Genomic DNA, 16,693 nt, shown 5'->3' on the forward strand with positions numbered 1-16,693 from the left:
GGGAGAGTGAAGGGGCAGCGGCGTCAGTTGCAGTAGAGGATCCAGGTCAGGTTAACCAGGGTCCCAGATGTTGCCACGTGAGCCACTCTCCATCCCACACACTCCTTCCCACAGCCTGGCATACACTCTTTCCCCGCAAGCCCACGTCTCCTTCACAAGCCTTCTCAGTCCATCACTCTGGGCAACCACCACAGCTTGAGCAAAGCCGACAATTGTGATGAAACCTATTTCCTATCCTTGATGGACTGGGAAGTACACAAGACTGGGATTCTGGATTCAATGCTGCCATTGACTCACTGGGCTATCTGGGGCATGGGCAAGGCTGTTTACCTCTGCAGACATGTTCTTTCATCTTTTAAATGAGGTGGTTGGGCAGGTAATTGATTGGTTTCCAACATCAAGGCTGAGTGAGTGGAGTGATGATCTGGGTGAGGAGGGCTGGAAAATTACAGAAAAAGAAGGGATCCCCGTGGGTCACTGGCCTTGGTGCCTAAGTTAGTAGCATTCACTCCTAAGTTGGTAGCATTCACACCTGCTGGTTACCTTCAGATTAGCAGGAGGCTATTCTAACAGGCATAATCAACAAAAACATGGAGGTGAGAATGCACTGAATAGGGAGAGGGCCCATAAGTTACACCAATCTGGTCAATTTCTGTACTAGAGGCAGCACTCACTCTCTCAATAAACATTTCCTATGTCAGACCACGTGTCAGGGCATTGTGCTAAGTGCCGAGACCCTACTGTGAATACAAAGCACATACAGAGCCCCCAGTGCTGTAAGCTGCCTCTTTACTCACACTGACGGTCAATGGGACTGGAAGCAGCTTGCCCCGTGGCCCTTCCAGCGGAGTAAGGTGATGCATGTTAATGGCTGAGTGTGCACAGCTCAGTCACCGCGCCTCTCTCAGAATTCATGGAGAAGAGAAGCGGGGCACTGCGTGAAAACGGCACTTTGTAGACGGGCAGATCCTCCACAGATATCGTCTGTCAATCTTCATTGTAATAACAACAACAATAGAATGAGGTGCTGGGGGTGGGATTTCAGGCCAGAGCTCTCAAGTGGCAGAAAGCACGCAAAGCCCCTGGAAACCAAGTCATCAAAGTGAAGCCAACATTGATCCTGGCTCTCTGACCTGCCACCTTCAATGCTTTGACCCAGTTTAGGCTCCCCTTTTAAAAGCTCATAAGAAATATTTCCTCACTATAATTACAGGCGAGGCTCAGGATCTCTGTCGTAAGAAGAGCTGGTAGAAAAGGGACAATTAACCAAGGCACATAATTGAAGGGTAGATAAATATATCCGGTGGCAGATGAGGCCCCTTCCTATTGGCTACTATTCCTAGTATCCAAGGGCAAAGATCGGAATGTGCTTCATTTAGACCAGAGGGTGCTGAGCACTTTATTATTAAAGGCTCCTGTCAAGAAGTGAGGTGCATGTGGATGTGGGCGATGGAGACTTCCGGTGCCTCCTGCATGGACTGAGTCACAGGCTCCCTCCCCTGCCCCAGGGCGTTCCGAGCTGCCGGCAGCGCTCCATTTAAAACCTCTGCTAATCATGAGACTGGAAGGGACGTTTGGAGAAGAGCCGGTGTGACTCCTGTCACTCAGCAGAACAGTGAAAAGTTCAAAAATAATAGTATCCGCTAGTGGAAAACCAATAAACATGTAATTTCCAGGTAATAACTATCATATAATTAGCTCTCTGCTTTTATATGCCACGGCGGAAATTGGGTCAAGGAGCAACTGTGACACAGCTTAATAATCACTGTACATTCCACAGCAAAATAAAGATTGTTTTTCCCAACAAAACGGAAAGCCAGAGAGCGTAAAGACTGGCTGAGGCTAGGCCCAATTCATACTGACTGGTGAGCAAGGTTTTTGAGTGACATTAAATGGGCTCTGTTCGTTCCAGCTCTGCGCGTTCCCACTGTGTGACCATTCCTCCTCTCGCCCTCAATGTCCTTCTAACCTATAAACTCATGTTGTTGGACTACCTCATTCCTTCTCATCACACCCAAGGGGGTGGAAATTGGTTCTTAGGAAGGCAAACAAATCTTAGATATTACCTTGGTTTGTGGCCCTCCAAAGCGCAACCCTAAAAATTCTTATTCCTTAGTTAATTTCCCTCATCCGATTTTCTTGGGTCAATTGAACATCGTTGACATTAAGTTCATAGAGATACACAAAATGCTTGCAAGATCAGTGCTACAAAACGATGTTGAAGAGATGGCTGTGACTGGAGCGCTTCCTCTTCATCACTTGCTCCATCAGAAAATTCTATCACTGCCTGGCCGGTGTGGCTCAGTGGTTGAGCATCGACCTATGAACCAGGAGGTCACAGTTGGATTCCTGATCAGATCACATGCTTGAGTTTCCAGCTTGACCCCCAGTAGGGGGTGTGCAGAAGGCAGCCAATCAATGATTGTCTTTCATCATTGAGGCACGGAGGTTTCTATCTCTCTCCCCTCTTCTTTCCTCTCTGAAAACAAAACAAAACAAAACAAAAAAGTCCTATCACCAGAGATGGCTTGTGCATGCTGGCTGTCATTTACTGCCTCGTGGGTATTGTTTATGTTTATTTCTCAATGCTTTTATGTGTGACTTGGGTTTTGAGAATTAAATAAAAATAGTTTCTATTTTACAATTTCATTCTACAAAGTTATTCAATCCATCAACAATTATCTCAAATGCTGAAAAGGAAAAAAATGTCAACAATATTCAAAAGAATATCTAGCCAAACACACACACGCACACGCACACGCACAGTGCATAAATGAATATACCATAAAGCTGTGGTATGAAAATTTCATGGGGGCAATGATTAGGGGAAAAAAAGTCTATAAAGACTCTTGGGAATGTAATAATAGTGTGAGAACACCACATTAGATAATTCTGAGAGTCCTTCCAGCTAGGAGATTCCATGATTGAGAATTGTCCTATAAGTTGGTATCCACCCAGCACAACAATGTCACTTATTGTCTTATGAATTTGGGAAGATTCTTTAACCACTCTGAGCCTTGAATTCTCCTGGAATGAAGGAATGAACACATATATAAGTAAATAAAAGCATCTTCCTTTGAGGGGATGAGAAGCAGACCAGTTTGACCAGTGTCTTAATTTGTGTTCTCCTAAAAACAGAGCTGAGATAAGACTTGAGTGCAGGTAGTTTTTTGGGGGGAGATAATCCAAGGAAGCAGGAATGAGGGAATGCGGAGAACAAGACAGGAAACTGAGAAAAGCAAGTAAGGGTGTGAGTTGGTTACCGCTGTGGACAGGTGGGCCCAAATCCTGCTGGTGAAACTCTGAGGAATCATATGGAATTCATCTCAGAATTGTTCCTTTGAAGGTTGGGCCATTTAAGCCCTGATTTTCATCCTCCATCACAGGGGGTTACCCCTGGGGATGTTGACTCCTCTGCACTTCAAGGGTGCGCTACATTTAGCCTGAGTGAGGTTCTGCAGTTTTGGAGAAAGATATGAGGCATAAAAAAGGGTAAGGTGCTTGAGGTAGGGCATTGTGAGTGTGCATGGAAATAGACTTCGTGGCTGCAATGGTGGCACAGAGCGATTTGGGGCGGGGCTGGCCGGCGGGGGGGGGGCGTCGGGGAGGAGCCACGGGAGTTTGGCCACCGCAGTGCCCGTCAGAGCGACCAGTCGTTCCAGTCACTTGGCTTTTATATATATATAGATTAGTCCTGGCCATAGTACCATCCATCCATCCATCCATCCACCCCATCCATCCATCCATCCATCCATCCATGTATCCATCTATCCATCATGCTCCTTCCTATTATGAAAAAGGGCTTGAGGTGAGTCACATGTGCTAAAACCTTGGGGAAGTCACTCCTTTTTTTCTGGCATTGCCTTCTTCTCTGAAAAAAAAAAGCGGGGGAGGGGAGGATTGTATTGGTATGGCTGGTCTACAGCTTCCTACCAGCCTTGGGTTTTAAAGTCTAATAAGAACAAGGATTAAAAAGTTAGAGTATTGCCGAAACCGGTTTGGCTCAGTGGATAGAGCGTCGGCCTACGGACTGAAAGTTCCCAGGTTCGATTCCGGTCAAGGTTGGTTGTGGGCACATCCTTGGTTGTGGGCACATCCTTGGTTGTGGGCACATCCCCAATAGGGTGTGTATAGGAGGCAGCTGATCGATGTTTCTCTCTCATCGATGTTTCTAACTCTCTATCTCTCTCCCTTCCTCTCTGTAAAAAAATCAATAAAATATATATATTTTTAAAAAGTTAGAGTATGGGTTGTCAGCAGCCTACCATAGCTGGAGAGTTGAAGATGTGTTCTAGTGATGCTGGCTGATTGTCCAGAGGTAAGGTCCTTCCCTCCAGTCTTGGCCTCTGCACCAGAGCTTGGTGTCCTCTGAACACTGGGCTATTGAATCTGGCTGTGACTGGCCCTGGAAATAGAAGTAAAGGTGGTTGGGAAGCAATAACATTAACCCTGATTCAGAATCCCCAAGTTCATCAGATACACAAGAAACCAACTTATTAATTTACAATGAGCTATAACTGCCAAGAGAGTCAGAATCCTTCATGGGCTGATCAGCACATTTTCTCTCTCCACGAAAACTGGGAAATCAAATGCTAAATGCTACTATTTGGGGGTCTGGACTCAGAGCCATGAGACTCAGCAAGAGGTCTTCATGGCAGGTGTCAACTGGGACAGTCTGATGCATCCATCTCTCCTTGGGGGCAGGCTTGCAGGAGGCCTGGTGGTGAGCTTTCCTTCTCCCCTGACTGTGTTGAGACGCATGGCCAAATTCAGTTCTCCGAGTCCTCACCCCAGCTGTCCATAGTCCTGTTGAGAGCTCTTACAACTCCCAGTTGAGTACAATGCAATCAGTTCTCAATCAAGTTTCACAACTGCAACCCCATCCCAGTTTTGCTTCCTGGAAACGACATCCAAAGTACTGTGGCTGGAGTCTGGGGTGCACTCAACCCTTTTGAACACTACCCAGGGTTTCTTTAGAGTGGCCGATGGTATCCATCATGTGTAGGTCTTTCTAGTCTGGCTCTCAGAGAGTTGTGTTGGCTAGCCATCCCCTGCTCCCTGGCAGCACACACACACACATCCTACCCAGAATTATTCTCTGCCCTATTCCATTCCCCAAAGTTCACCCTGTGGATGCACTTCCCGACTTCTCTTGACCAAAGAATATAGGTCATATTTTTTCTTCCCATCTATCTCCCTACTGTGATGGTCTGGCTTGGCAGTGACTGCCTCCCTCCATGGCCATTGCTCCTGACAGGCAGTCCCTACTTTCAGGTCCAGCTCACACGAGGCTCGATAACACTATTTACTCCCCTTATCCCTTCAGGCCTAAGGGTGGTAACAGCTCCCCCCTCTTCCTCGAATGCTGAGTGCCCAACATCCCCTATTGGTTCCCTGAACTCTGGTCATATCTCTGTATTTCTTGCCGTGTGTCTTGTACTTCTTGCTCTGACCCTGACCATTACAGAGGGTATCCTCAGTCTCAAAGTTTTTGTAGGCACCCATGGTAATTTTCCATATCTTCATGAGAAGGGCATTATGTTTTCATGTGACAACATGTGTCAGCGTAAGGGCAAAAGTAATTGACATTGACAGGTTTAGAACCCTTGGATAAGTAGAAAGTGTTTCATGCAGTGTCTCAGCTGGACAGGAGCACATAAAGTGAGGAAACAATTATGACCATCAGTGACCTTCTCAATGACAAGGCAAGGGAGGCATGCCCATCCTGAAAGTAATCCCATCATATTTCACTTTATGAGGAAACAGAGGTATCAGGTTTAGAAATTAAATAGCTTATCAAAGTTTAACTCTCAATCATAGATATTAAAGCTATCAATTATTAAAATTCTAATCATGCATTAAGGTACTTTAACCATTTAAAAATACACTGAGCTTCTAACAAATTAAATTTAAAAAAAGAACATTGAAACTAATGGAAGTTAATTTCTCTGGGCCTCCCTTTTCCCTTTTGTTTGGCGGAACAATTTTTATGTGCCAGTCACAATTCTAGGCTCTGGGCATATAAAGATGACTTAGATAAAGTCCATACCCTTATGGAACTCAGAATCTGGAGAGGACAATAGACTTGTAAATATAAAATTACAGTATGTTTTGGCCCTGGCCAGCATGGTTAAGTGGTTAGAGCATCAGCCCACAAACACAAGGGTCACAGGTTCGATTCTGGTCAAGGGCATGTACCTGGGTTGTAGGTTCCCCACCCTGGTTGGGGTTCATGCAGGAGGTAACCAATTGATGTGGCTCTCTCACATTGTTGTTTCTCTCTCTCTCCTCACTCTCCCTCCCTCTTCCCTTCCATTCTCTCTAAAATCAATGGAAAATATATCCTCCAGTGAGTATTAACAACACCCCGCTGGGAGGGGGACGTGGCCTGAGATCCCCTGTCAAGCCCCACTGGGCGGGGGGCACAGCCTGAGGTCCCCCAGCCTGGGGTGAGGGGAGCAGCCTGAGGTCCCCCGGCCCAGCACTGGGGCGGGGGGGGGGGGGGGCATGTTGAGGTTCCCCGTTAAGCCCTGCCAGGCAGGGGGCATGGCCTCAGGTCCCCCGCCTGGTGCCGGGGCGGGGGGTGTGGCCTGAGGTCCCCTGGCCTGGTGCTGGGGTGGGGGGCGTGACCTGAGGTCCACCGTCAAGCCCCACCATGCAGGGGCTCGGCCTGAGGTCCCCCGGCCTGGTGCTGGGGCAGGGGCCACAGCCTGAGGTTCCCTGTCAAGCCCTGCCAGGTGGGGGGAGTGGCCTGAGGTCCCCCTGTCAAGCCCTGCCAGGTGGGGGTCATGGCCTGAGGTGCCCCAGCCTGGTACTAGGGCAGGGTGTGTGGCCTGAGGTCCCCTGTCAAGCCCCACGGGGGCAGGGGGTGGGGCACAGCCACAGGTCCCTGCTGATTGCTCATTAAGGCTTGTTATGGGAACTCGGCCTCCTCTGTGGGTGCAGCCATCTTGTGTTATGGAAACTCTGCCTCCGCTGTGGGCACCGCCATATTTGAGGTGAAGTGACGGTCAATTTGCATATTCCCTCTTTATTATATAGGATTACACTATATAATATTGTAGTCATAATAATATTTAACAATATATTAGCTATGCATACACATATTTGAAAGTGAGGAGGAAGGAGATTTGAAGAGGGAAAGAGGGGAATAAGTAAATAAACAGGCAAGGAAATGATCTCTTCCTCTCACCCACTTTCCCCCTTCCCTAAAGATGCTGTGTTTCCTCATTCTAGGAGTCTAGATAAGTTGTCAATTCAAACTTGTGCGGTAATGTGGATGTGTCACAAGTGATTTGACTGCATGCTCTAGTGTGGTAATCACTATTTATTACTTCTTAGAACTTACAAACTGCTTTGCTATTCTCACCCAACAGACATGTGTGACTGTCACGAATCCCTCAGAAACCAGGAACAAGCCCTTAGCAAATTCACTATTCATATGGGGGAAAAACACCCATTCTCTGTAATGGTCAAGGAAATTCCAATTAAAACAATATGAAATACTAGTGGCCTGGTAAATGAATTTGTGCACATTGAAAGGAAATTAATTAGAAGAAATATTTTAATATCGCTATTCGCCCTTTCTCAATAATAGAAGTGTCAACCAAATTCACAGTCGACAATGACAGATGGAAACACACGCATGCGATTGGCGCCAGCGAGAGCTTTATACATATATAGATAAACTTGCATAATTAGACCTGCTTTCTAATTTAGCTAAACTTTTTCCAGCCCCGTGAAGCACCCCAACTTCTCTTTCAGGTAATTGTCAGCAACACAGCAATAAATATCAACACGAAGCAGATTATTATTTAGATCATGCAGGGAGAACAAAGGGTAAAATATTTAACTGCAGCAGTGTTTGACTATATTCTGTGCAGTAGGAAAACCTGAAGTCATTTTCAAGGTCCACCATTTCTTACTTCTTTTCAGTCGGGTCAAGTTTCTAAGCTTTCTAAATCTCCATTTTCTGGCTAATGAAAAGAAAATAGGATTCCAACAAGTCTCCTATCTACCTACTCCAGGACTTCTGTGAGATCAAATGAGATGAGGCACAGGAAAACGCTTCACAGACATTTAGTTAAAGTGTAAAATGTTTCCACCTGGCTAAAAGCAAGTCGTGTTCCTGGGCTGAAGAAACTCCAAGGAGGCTAGTTGCTAAGGAACAGAAGCCAGGCGTTGCTATGTGACATCATTACCAGGCGCCCACAGCCACCGTTTATGGGCTGTGCTGGGCTGTGGGCCGCATTTTGCGCCATGGGGTCTCAGCAGTGTTGGCTGTGATTTGGTGGGCTGTTGCTCCAGGGTGGTGGCGGGGCCTGTGTCCCACTTGAGGGAAGCTGAGTGTTGCTTTGTGAGCGCCAGATCTGCAGTATTGCTTCTCTATAAATGGCCAGTGTGCATCACAGCAGCTCCTGCGTTGAGCATCTGCCCCCTGGTGGTCAGTGTGCGTCATAGCGACTGGTTGGACAGTCAGACACTTAGCATATTAGCCTTCTATATATAGCGAAACTTTTAAATGAATGAGACTATGCATGAAAATGACTGGCTATTTCGATTCATATGAATAAAGTATGCATAAAAAAACTAAAAATGTTCATACCCCTGGACAATAATGAACACTTATGCGTATTTATCCAAAAGAAAAACACCTGAAAAGTTGACGAAGTAATTAAGTATAAGAGTGCTCACTTCAGCCGAAACCGGTTTGGCTCAGTGGATAGAGCGTCGGCCTGCGGACTCAAAGGTCCCGGGTTCGATTCCGGTCAAGGGCATGTACCTTGGTTACGGGCACATCCCCAGTAGGGGGTGTGCAAGAGGCAGCTGATCGATGTATCTCTCTCATCGATGTTTCTAACTCTCTATCCCTCTCTCTTTCTCTCTGTAAAAAATCAATAAAATAAAATAAAAATAGTAAAAAAAAAAAAAAAAAAAAGAGTGCTCACTTCACTATAGGAAGAAATTAAAAAATATAGAAATGTCCAACATTAAGGTTATTATTAAGTAAATTACAATCTATCCAGCCAGTGGAGTAAGCAGCCCTACAATGAATATTCATGGGAAAGTTTTTAATGGCATAAAAATATGTCCACATGTGCCTGTGTGTGGTTTGTTTATCCCTGAATACTTCAGTGTGTTTTTCTAAAAACAAAGGCTTTTTTACATAACAAAGTCATATCAGAAAATCAATATAGCTATATCATTATTCAATCCCTAGACATACACATTTTACCATCATCTCAGTAATACCCTTTATAGCTAACGGGAAAAAAAGTTTCTTCTGGTCCAGGATACAATCTAGGATCACACGTTGCATTTAGTTGTCATGTCTCTTTAGTCTCCTTTAACCTAGAATGGTTTCTTACTTTTTCTTGTCTTTTATGATTTTGGTACTTTTGAATATTACAGGTCAGTTATTTTGCAGACTGTCACTCATTCTGGAATTGTCTGATGTTTTCTCATAATTAGATTTTGGTTATTCATTTTTGTCAGAAATATGACAGAACTATGGTGTGTCCTTATCCAATCAGGAGGCACATAATGTCTTCTTGTCACAATACTAATGATGGTAACTTTCATCACTTGATTAAGGTGGTGACTTGTCAGGTTTGTAGACTGTAAACTACTTTTCCCTTTATAATTAACTAGAGGCCCGGTGCACAAAATTCATGCATGGGGGAGGAAGGGTCTCCTCAGCCCAGCCTGCACCCTCTCCAATCCGGGACCCCTTGGGGGATGTCCGACTTCCGGTTTAGGCCTGATCGGACATCCCTCTCACAATCCTGGACAATTTGAGCCTCAGAATAAATAATGATATAATAAATAATAACTCATAGAATAGAAATAAGTAAAATAAGAATCTATGCTGCTATTAAAAAATGAATAAATACATAAATAAATGAAGGAGGAGGCTCCTAATCGCTCACCTGCCTGTCTGCCTGGTCACCCCTAACTGCCCCCCCGCTGCCGACCTGATCGCCCCTCACTGCCTCTGCGTGCTGGCCTGATCACCTCTAACTGCCCCCCCTGCTGGCCTGCTCGCCCCTAATTGCCCTCCACTGCCAACCAGGTCGCTCCCAACTGCCCCCTCCCTGCTGGCCTAGTTCCCCCTCACTGCCCCCCTGCCAGCCTAATCGCCCCCAAGAGCTCCCCCCGCCCCTGCTGCCGGCCTGGTTGCTCCAAGCAGCCTGCTGTTTAGTCATTTGGTCATCCCTCACTAACCCCCCTGCCGACCTGGTCATAGGCAGCCATCTTGTGAGGGTGTGGGGTCAATTTGCATATTACCTCTTTATTATATAGGATAAGCATCTGTGGGAGATGCTTCGAGGCTATGTGAATGTCCCATTTCCTGCTAAATTTTTGTTAATCCTCACCTGAGGAGAATATTTTTTCCATTGATTTTTTTTTTTTTTTAGAGAAAGTGGAGAGGGGAGAGAAACATCAATATGACAGAGACACATCAATTGGTTGCCTCCCACACATGCCCCAACTGGAGGGGGGAGGAGGGATCTGACCTGCAACCCAGGTACATGCTTATGACTGGGAATCAAACCCTTGACCCTCAGGTGCACAGGCCAATGCTCTAACCACTGGGAAATGCTGGCCAGGGCTCCTGCTAAATTTTACCCAGTTTTAGCATCTGTTTATGATATTTATTTTAAAGATTTATTACTATGGTGATTACCAAATAGTGATTTTCTGATTCCATCAACCCTACCTCATTTATTAGTGTAATCTTCTCGAAGGAAGAACTTTTCCTCCTTCCCCATTTATTTATTTATTCATTTTTAAACAGCAGCATAGATTCTTATTTTACTTACTTCTATTATGAGTTATTATTTATTATATCATTTATTCTGAGGCTCAAATTGTCCCAGATTTGGCCAATGGGAGCTCCTTCAGCTGACTCCTGTGCTTCTTTTTATATAACGCCATCATTTTTTATGGCACTTCCATACTACCTGAAGCAACAAGATGTTCCAAGCTTATCTTGTACTGTCCATGCCTCAGTTCTAGAATCAGTCATTTCTCCAAAGAAGCCTTCCTTACCTAGAGTAGATAATGACATTTAGGAACCAAGAATTGGGCAATAAGTTTACTGTGCTATTAAAATGTCATTGTCTCTAGGCCTTGTCAGAAGTCACTGCTAGGAAACACACACACACACACACACACACACACACACACACACACACACACATTTCCACTTCCATATCTGAAAATCTGTTTTTAATACAAAATTAGTGATTAAGTGGAAAAATATATATATATGGCAGATTGAGCCCACTCACAACCTTAGAAAAGATAGAAGGATAAGATACATGTTTAAAAACAAGTAGGAGCTTTCATTATGGCCTAAAAGTGTGAGGAGTCGATGAGACTGGGAGCAGATAGGATTGGGTTAAAGAAAAAAGCAGCCACAGAAGTAGCTAAAATGAACCACCAAAGATGAGGGAGCAACACCAAGATGTTCCATGTCTAGGGGTGATGGCAGGAAGTTGAAAACCAAAAAGTGCCCAGGAGAAATTGATAGGGGAACTGTAGCAGGAGCAGCCAGGCTATGGGCCTTGTATTTCTCCATGTACACTGTGTGTAAGAGCTTGGGGGTAAGTACTTGGATTAATGAGCAAGGGCCATGTACTGAGTGGCTGTCAAAGTCTGGAAGGAATGAAAAACATCCAAGCCGAGAAGACCAGCTGCCGAGGTTCCCACCCAGCAGCAGGTCCTGCCCATCACAATAGGATGGATTACAAGTTCCAGCAGCTGTTTTGCCCCTCCCTACAAGCAAACCGCTCAACCAGCCGCAGCCATCAGCCTAACAAGACATTACAACTGCAAAAATGCACATATGGTCAAGAATAACCAAATACGTAAGATGTACGATATTATTTTTAAAAAATTATTATAGATCCAACAAACAGATAAATGAACATCTGAGGAAAAAGAGTTAATAGGGTAACCAGAACTATACTTAAAAATAAATGTAGTTATAAACCCTTAGATAAAGAAGAGTATTTTATCCATGAAACAGGAACAGCTGGTTTTAAAACAGAAACAACTAGAGATTTTAAAATAAAAGATGTAATTATTGAAATTAAAAAATAGATGGGTTACAGGAGAACAACCAAGATAGCGGCATAGGTAAACACCTAAACTTGCTGCCTCGCACAACCATATCAAAACTACAACTAAAAGTCAAAATGAATATCATCCAGAACCACGGGAAGGCTGGCTGAGTGGAAATTCTACAACTAGAAGGAAAGAGAAAAGTGCATTGAGTCCGATAGGAGGTGCGGAGGTGTGGAAGAGTGGAGGTACAGAGGTGCGTGCGAAAGGGGCTGGCAACTGAGTATGCTGTTCTCTTTTTCAATTGGGAGGGAGATACAAGCTCCCAAATGCTCTGAACTCCAGTTCCGGGCAAGACTCTGGGGACCCAGCCTCATAGAGGGAGAAAGTAGACTGTCTGGCATCCGGCCGGAGGGCGGCTTTCTTTCAGAGGTGCTTGCAGCAATCATTGTTCCAGCACAGTGCCACTGGACACAAATACCCGGGGGCCTCTTCAGGGCAGGGCTGACTGGAGCCATTGCTGTTTGCTCCACCCTGGTGATTCCCTGAGACCCCACCCCACCCAATTTACAACCCCACCCAAGCTGTGTGCAGAGGCTTTTGCATATGAATGGCCTGGCCTTTTGCAATCTAAACCTAACAAACTGCAGCTGGGTCACAGAGCTCCAGAGCCGCCAAAAGAAGGCCCAAGGCTCCACAGCAGCTTGCATTGCTTCACAGCTGGGCCTCATCTGGGCACCTCCAAACCCCAAACAAAGAGGAGGAATCTGCAGATCTCTCTGTAGCTCCTGCTGGGTGGCTTCAGACAGTCACTGACTTTGCACCTCCTTGGAGATCCAAGAGCCAGTGGTCAGAGTGAGACCATCCAGATTACAACTTTTCACATCCATAAGAGACACACTCAGGGGGCAGACTCAGTGAGCACCAAAACCCCACTGAAGCAAGTCCTGCTCCATAAGGGTATCTCCAGCACAGAAGTTCTCCCATTGTAGACACAACTGATCCTCACAGCCAATTGTCCTGGAGGTCAATTCCTCCGAGATACCAACAGCAATCAAGGCTTAACTACAACAAGACTGTGCAAACAGCCCACAAAGGGGTGCACCAAGAGTGTCCACCTCAGGTAATTAGGGAGGCTGAGTCACTGGGCCCTATAGGACACTTAGCACACAAAGCCACTCTATCAACACAGGGAAGCAACCAAATTGTGGAGAAAAGAAACAGGTCACAAATGAAAGAAATGGAGAAAAGCAAACAACTGGATATAGAGTTCAAAACCACGGTTATAAGGTTACTCAAGAATCTTCTAGAAACCTCTGAGAAATATAGTGAGACCCTCAAGGATATGAAAAAGGACCAATTAGAAATTAAGTATACACTGACTGAAATAAAGAATAATATACAGAGATCTAACAGCAGACTAGAGGATCCCAAGAATCAAGTCAAAGATTTGAAATACGAAGAAACAAAAAATACCCAACCAGAAAAGCAAAAAGAAAAAAGAATCCAAAAATATGAAGATAGTGTAAGGAGCCTCTGGGACAACTTCAAGCGTACCAACATCTGAATTATAGGAGTACCAGAAGAAGAGAGAGAGCAAGATATTGAAAACCTATCTGAAGAAATAATGACAGAAAACTTCCCCTACCTGGTGAAAGAAATAGACTTACAAGTCCAAGAAGCGCAGAGAACCCCAAACAAAAGGAATCCAAAGAGGACCACACCAAGACACATCATAATTAAAATGCCAAGGACAAAAGACAAAGAGAGAATATTAAAAGCAGCAAGAGAAAAACAGTTACCTACAAGGGAGTACCCATATGACTATCAGCTGATTTCTCAACAGAAACTATGCAGGCCAGAAGGGAGTGGCAAGAAATATTCAAAGTGATGAACAGCAAGAACCTACAACCAAGATTACTCTACCCAGCAAAGCTATCATTTAGAATTGAAGGTCAGATAAAGAGCTTCACAGACAAGAAAAGCTAAAGGAGTTCATTACCACCAAACCAGTATTATATGAAATGCTGAAGGGTATTCTTTAAGAAGAGGAAGAAGAAGAAAAAGGTAAAGATAAAAATTATGATCAACATGGGTCAGAGCTTCCCCTTGCCTTCAGTTCAGGCGTTGGATCCGGAATTCCCCTGGACTAGCAGATCTGCGAAATAAAGGTTGAACTTTCCTCCCTAAAAAAAAAAAAAAAAAAAATTATGATCAACAAAATGACAAGAAATACATATCTATCAACAAGTGAAACTAAAAATCAAATGAATAAAAAATCTGATGAACAGAATAAACTGGTGAATATAATAGAATCAGGGGCATAGAAAGGGAGTGGACTGACAATTCTCAGGGGGAAGGGAGTATGGGGGGTGTGGGAAGAGACTGGACAAAAATCATACACCTATGGATGAGGACAGTGGCGGGGTAAGGGCAGGGGGTGGGGTGGGAACCGGGTGGAGGGGATCTATGGGGGGGGGGGGAAGAGGAACAACTGTAATAATCTGAATAATAAAGATTTATTAAAAAAAAGATGGGCTAATAGCAAAATGAGCACAGGTAAGGATTGAATCTGGGAACTGGAAGATGAAGTCTAGGGAATTTTTTAGAAGGCAGCACAAAGTAATAGAGATGAATGGTAAAAAAGAAAATGCAAAGACATGGGGAATAGATTCAGAAGTGCCAATATCTATCTAAAAAAGAGTTCCAGAAATATAGGGCAGAGAAAATAGGATGTAATATTTAAAGAAATAATAATAGAAATTTGCCTGAATTAAAAAAAAAGAAAATTATGACTTCAGATTGAAAGGGTCTACCAGGGACCAACAGAGTAATTTTTAAACCCACATAGGACCAGTCATAGTGAAGTTTCAGAACATCAAGGGTAATGAAGAAAATCTAAATTAAATGTTCATAGAAAAAAATCAGATTTACCTACTACAAAAGAATGACATCAAATTATTTCTTGGCAGCATCAGTTCAACATCTTCAAAATGCTAACATGATGAATACTTAAATTTATTATTTACTAGCCAAATTATTATTTAAATCTGAGGATGAAATAGAGGCATTTTCAGATATAAATTCTCAGAAAGTTGGCTCTCCCTCTCTAGATTCTTTCTGAAAATAAAACTAAATTAAACAAAAACAATTAGATGTTGTACTCCTTTTAAGAAAAATAAATAAATCCAAGAAGAAAGAGTGTCATAGAAAAACCAACAGTGAATAAATAATTTAAGAAATCTTAATAAGAACTTCCTGAAAAAGTTATAAAATAACAACCTGGAACTAAAATTTCAGATGTCAGTAAAGTAAAATTGTATAAAGAATATCTCACCAAAAATGGAGGGAAATAAAAAAGCTTCTTATCAACATTTTTGCCTTGTTTAGGTGAGAATTATATACCGATGAATTATTTAAAAATATATTTGCAAATGTGTATTAAAATTAATTTTAATAAGCACATGAAAAGTTGCTAACATTGTTAGTCATTAGGAAAATGTAATTCAAAACCACCATGAAATACCACTTCACACTCACTAGAATGTCTATAATAAAAAGGAGACAATAAAAAGTATTGGTGAGGATGTGGAGAAACTGGAACTCTCATACATTGCTGTTGAGATTGTAAAATGGTACAGCCACTTTGGAAAATAGTTTGGCAGTTCCTCAAAATGCTAAATATAGAGTTATGAGGTTTCTTTCAGGGATAATAAAAATTTTCTGAAATTAGACAGTGATGATGGTTAGACAACTGTATGAATAAATATAACAAAAACATTTGATTGCACAGTTTGAAAGGGTGAATTTTATGGTACATAATATAATATTGAGTTATATTTCAATAAAGCTGTTATACAAATGAGTGTTACAATGAAATATCACTCAGGCTTAAAAATGAAAGGAAATTCTGACATGTTACATGAATGAACCTTGAAGACATCATGCTAGGTGAAATAAACCAGTCACAAAAGCACACATATTGTATGATTTCACTTATATGAGGTACTTAGAGTAGTCAAATTCATACAGACAGCAAGTAAAATGATGGTTGCCAGGAGTTGGGGAGGAGGGAATGTAGACAATATTTATTGGGTACAGAGTTTCAGTTGGGGGAGATAAAAAAGTTCTGGTGATGGGGGTAGTGGTGACAGTTGTATAACAATGTGAATGGACTTATTGCCACAGAACTGTAAAATGGTTAAAATGGTAAACTTCATTTTATGCATATTTTTCCACAACAAAAGCATGAATATTAACCACTAGAATAGAATATACAACTTTCAAACCAGTATGTGAAAAAGTTGAATAGATAAAAGTTGAATGCTTCCAAAAAAGATCCAAGAGAGGGGGAAGAAGAAATGAAAGAAACTCAGAGAAAGCATGGAAGTGGAAAGTACAAATAAGGTGGTCAGAATGAGGGCAAGAATATCAGTAATTATAAAAATGTAAATGGTTAAGCTCATCTAAAAATAGTTTTCATTTTGAATTTTGGAAAACACAGCTATAATATCACTTACATTGAAAATACAATTTAAAATATTACACAGGAAAGTTTAAAAAAGTACCTGGCAAATAATTAGTAAAAACATTTTTCATTGATAAAAGGAATAATTTGCCAAAA

This window comes from Eptesicus fuscus, chromosome 5 (genome assembly GCF_027574615.1).
Source record: "Eptesicus fuscus isolate TK198812 chromosome 5, DD_ASM_mEF_20220401, whole genome shotgun sequence".
NCBI classification, from domain to species: Eukaryota; Metazoa; Chordata; class Mammalia; order Chiroptera; family Vespertilionidae; genus Eptesicus; species Eptesicus fuscus.